The sequence below is a fragment of the Crocuta crocuta genome, unplaced genomic scaffold (assembly GCF_008692635.1).
Source record: "Crocuta crocuta isolate KB4526 unplaced genomic scaffold, BGI_CrCroc_1.0 scaffold529, whole genome shotgun sequence".
Taxonomy (NCBI): Eukaryota; Metazoa; Chordata; class Mammalia; order Carnivora; family Hyaenidae; genus Crocuta; species Crocuta crocuta.
Window position 1 is genome coordinate 1,641,161 of NW_027530362.1, and position 5,001 is coordinate 1,646,161.

At 39.6% G+C, this 5,001-nt stretch overlaps 1 long non-coding RNA gene across 1 annotated transcript; it reads left to right on the top strand.

Moving 5' to 3' along the window:
• The first annotated feature begins 2,181 nt into the window (after positions 1-2,181).
• On the top strand, positions 2,182-3,865 carry LOC144233262 (uncharacterized). The gene is made up of 2 exons (XR_013335630.1): positions 2,182-2,397; positions 3,743-3,865. It is a non-coding gene; the product is annotated as an uncharacterized LOC144233262 (long non-coding RNA).
• Positions 3,866-5,001: the final 1,136 nt, after the last annotated feature.

Below are 5,001 nucleotides of genomic sequence, written 5' to 3' on the forward strand. Positions count from 1 at the left end.
ATGTGGGCCAAAGGAAGAAAATGTAACCTGTCTGTGCTCCGGTTCATTTATGAAATGGGGAAGATGCTGATGAAGTTGTCTGGAGAGATGGTATCCATGCTGTAGGGAGGATGTGAAGACTATGTGGCCGGCATCAGGGTAAACACTCTGTAGGTGTTAGCTACTATTGTCATTATTACAGCTCAGCTTCTTTACTGACTCACTTATCTTAGCACATGACCACTTGAGGTGGGGAAATCTTATTCATTCCAAAAAGAGGCTATTTGGGCTGATTTGCCTGTCTTGTAAAGGTTGAATCCAATCCAACCGCTGCAAAAGGGGAATCTGTGTGAGTCTGTTCATTCTCATTAGCTGTTGTCAAGGCTTGCTAATTCCAGACTGTTCAGAGACACCAGGGAGAGCGAGTAGGATCAAAGAATGCAAATTTTCATGTGCTAGATGCCCTTGAAAATCAGCAATTCTGTTGCCTATTTCCTCTACCTAACCCAAAACTCTGTTTCCAAAAGCATCGACTACAGGGAAGGACGACACATCTTATGCTTCTCCCAGTTGGGGAAACGTGGTGAGCAAACTGCTCTCGGCCATGCAATGTGGAGGAGAACTGGGAGGAAGCACCCCCACCACACACACCAGATTGCCAGAGTTCAGAGAGCCCGCCACAGCTGCCTCACTCTTTCTTTCATGAGAACCCTCATAGGACATGCACAGCAAACAGATTTGGGGGATAAGTTGTCCAGAGAATACTGCACTCTCTCCAAGGGATAACTCCTTCCATATAGCATAATTTCTGGATCAAATTAGCATCAACCTTCTTAATTGCAACATGCAAACAAACAAGGAAAACATGGATTCCAGAGTAACCCCCACGTCTCAGATACCCACACACCTGCCCTACCCCTGGCTCTGAAATTACAAAAATATATGAAATTATTTCTTTCCTAATTACATTCCCTGTGTAATCAGAAATACATTTTTACCATGATGGATTTTTCATCTCAGTCACTAGCATTTAGATGACAGGATGCAAATAGATTCACGGAGTGTGACACAAAATTAATATTTAAAAGAGCAAAGAATGCACAGTTGCTCTTTTTCCTCAAGTCCCTTTAGAATCCACAGAGAAAAAAAGGCACAATGCATACACAGTGAGATAGTTTCAAAATGAAGATGTTGAAACACTGAGCCTTCTCAGCAGAAATTGATGGGGTAATGCACACTTGCATTTTGCCTAATTGCCTGACTTTGCAGGCACACTTCTCTCTTAGAACCAATGTTCTGTATGGCAATGACCTTCCAAAACTAGTCTAATAGCTGATGCAGTGAGATGTAGTTGCAAGTTCCATAGATACCTAGGTGTGAGCCCTGCTTTTATCGTTTGCCACTCATGTGAATTGAGGTTAATTATTTAATTTCTCTGAGCTCCAGTAAGATCACCTATAAAGCATCAACACTACAACTTTTCTCCCATGGTTCCAGAAGATCAGAGATTATAGTTGGAACCTACTTAGCATATAATATGCATTTATAAAGTGATGGTCATTAGTGTAAACACTGAATAGTGCACACAATTTATTATTTTACCTGTACCTAGCTGCTAGATCAGAGCCACAGCATTTTGTTTGTTTTTGTTGTAATGGGAAAATATAAATTACAAGGCTCACTTTCAGATGTTAGAGCATTATTCCTTTCACCTGGCAGCCAGAGAAAGACTCTATCCTTCATTATAGCCCTAGACTTTGCCTTCAATACAGGTAGTTGGGGAATAGAGTGGGTGGTACACCAAAGAATGAGTAACTTGAACAAAGTATTATCTTTCCTTGCTAGTGGGCTTTATAACTACAATGTTTGTACACACAAGCTGATTGCCCACCTCTTCCAGCTTTCTAGGATACTTTATCTGCTTATTTCCAAATGAAGCTGCTCCAGCACTCCTTTCTACATGATCCATAAGATTCTTTTTTTTTTTTTTTTGCTTTAGATAGTCATTTATTTATTTATGTGATATTTATCAGGTGTTTTATATATTCTAGGTGCTGGATATATCTTGGTGAATGACATAGCCCTGGTTCCTATCGTTACAATCTAGTGAGGAAAACAGATAATAAACTAGCCAACAAATATATCATTATGACATCAGTGACTGTTGAGAAAGGACATGATCCATAAGATTCTTGAGGACAACAGGGATGCACATATTCTCCTGCCCTTCCCGCTATATTCTCCATCACCTCACATAATCTCACCCATGGATGTGTTTGCAGGCTATTCTGCTGTGCCTCTGATGCTGACCACAACCTCACCTCTTTCATTTCTAAGTGTGATCTCCAAACACAAGTCAGAATATACAGGGATACGCTGGAGGGAAGTGGGGAAGGATACAGGCTAGCACAAAGACAAGTACATTTAAATAGAAGACTCTGTATTCTAAACCTCTTCCTACAGGCTATGTGCTATGATGGTTTCTACCTTGTCTTTCTCCCTTCCCTTCCCTTCCCTTCCCTCCCCTCCCCTCCCCTTCCCTTATCCTCTCCTCTCCTCTCCTCTTCTGTTTTAAAAATGCTGGAGCCACCACCAAACTGATTTCATAGTCCCCTAAAGAGTCATGGCTCATGATTTAATACACTGTTCAGGATCCCTTATATCTATTCCATCTGGAAGGGTTAGGTCACATCTACGGAGTCTTGATTTAAAAACAAAAATAGCTATCTGCCCGTAAAGACTTATATTATCCCATTCTGAGATTGTGAAACAAGATGGTAATTTAATTACTTAATAGATTTTTTCTTCCTGTTTCAGATATTATTTCACTCATTTTTATAGCAACTTTATGAGTTAGGTAGACAGACATTTATGAATTTATGTATCTTTTAAAGATGAATAAACTGAATCATAGACAGGTTGTGTGATTTTCTAATGTCACACAGATAGTGAATGAGCCTGATTTGGAAGCCAGATTCATTTCCATCTCTTTCCTACTTGCTTATCAAGAATGGTAGAGTATTGCCTCAATCTGAGTGTTCTGGATGAATAGTATTTATTAAAAAGATACAGATCCCTGGCTCCGTTCTGGTCTACAGAATCAGAATATCTAAAGCTGGACACAGGGATATGCAATTTTAAAAAGGTCCCACAGGAGCATCTGGGTAGCACAGTTGGTTACATGTCGACTTAGGCTCAGGTCATGATCTCACAGTTTGTAAGTTCCAGCCAGGCATCGTCGGGCTCTGTGCTGATACCTCAGAGCCTGGAACCTCCTTCAGATTCTAAGTCTTCCCCTCTCTCTGTCCCTCCCATGCTCCTGATATGTCTCTTTCTCTCAAAAATAAATCTAAAAAAATAACTTAAAAAAATAAACTTTAAAAAAAAAGGGTCCCACAGGGAACTGGTATAGACCAAACTAACTGAAACATTTCCCTAAGAGCTATATGAGGGGAAGGGGTGATAAGTGGGGAGGAAGGAAGGAAGGGGAGAAAGGCCAGGGGAAGGGCCAGGAGAAGGGGAAGGGAGAGGAGGAAGGAAGGGAGAAGGGAAGGGAAAGGGGAAGGGAAGGGAGGGGAGAAGGGAGAGGGTAGGGGAAAAGTAAGGCAGAAAGGGAAGGGAAAGAAAGGGAAGAGAAGAATAATGAAAGAGAAAAGTTAATTCCAGAACTTCTGGAGGTTTGAATAAGGGTTTCAATGTTTTATTTCAAAGGGATTTGAGGGAATATAAAAGTCAAATACAAATGAACATTGTACAATTATAGGTAAAGCAAGAACAAAGACTGAGTAACAGAAGAACTAAGCCTGCAAGAAAAGTCACTTGGCTTTGACTTGGACTGTAATTCTTCTAGCAGCTAAAATCAATTAAAACAGTGTTTTGAAAAGTTTTTAAATCTGAAGGTATTAATTTGGTTCTAATTCTCCCAGCATCTGAGCAAAAGAAGAGATGTCTCTTGCATTTTTATTTTCTAAGTCAGAACTCAAGGGAACTGCTTATACATATGGTCAAAGTAAAGAGAAACTCTAGTAGTTTGGAAAGCACTTTCACGTCTCTTCCCCAACCCAGCATAATCATAGAACTGTGGTAACAACACGAAAGGAGTACCTACTGCACATCATGCATGGTAAGTGGATTATCCTATTTAATATTCATGAAATTCTTAGGATGCATCTGCATCTTATGGGCAAGAAAACTCAAAGGTAGAGATTTTATGCAACTTTTCCAAAGACATACACAATAAGTGACAAAACAGGGCTTTGACGTGGGATAGTTCACCTCCAGAGCCCATGTTCACCTGATTCTCAGGTAAATGAGCAGTGAAATAACTGTGATAGATAAGCAATAGCCCTATTGGGAGGGAGAAGTAAATTAAGTCTGAGAAAATGGAGAGAAGGAACACTATGTGAGAAAACCAGCAACCAAGCTGAATCAACAATTGTTTCCCAGGAAGCTGAAGAGGACTGGTTCTCTGCTGAGATGTAATTCCATTTGAGCCAATGGAGGCCATATCTTATCTTTGGCTCCCAGTAATAATTCTTCAGGTAACAGTCATGCTAACTAATAGAGGTTTGGGTTTCTTTAAGAATATAAAGAAACATCAACAGTACCACCAACTATAAAAGGTGGAACATAGGACTCTGTCATTATTTGAACTTTGATAGGCTCATAAATTAATTATCCCCACCAATCAGTGGATTCACTGGCATTAGCTAGTCAGACAAGACTATATGAACAATGTCACTTGAAAAGTCCTTTATTTTAGACAAAGTGTATTTTTAAAAAATCCCTACTATTGTCTTCATGATAAATTTCTGAGATTTCTAAGTTCATTAGATGTCTTTGAGGTTGACAATTATTTTGGGGTGGACTTGAGCAGGTTAGCACATTGAAATATTTATTATGTGATAATTAGTGTGTAATTAAACAATGTGAGGCATTTTTAATATATATTGAAGGCTAGGGAGTTTTCATAGCCTTTTGTAAGCTCAGCCTCCTCTTTTATAAATAATTTGGACTCCTAGA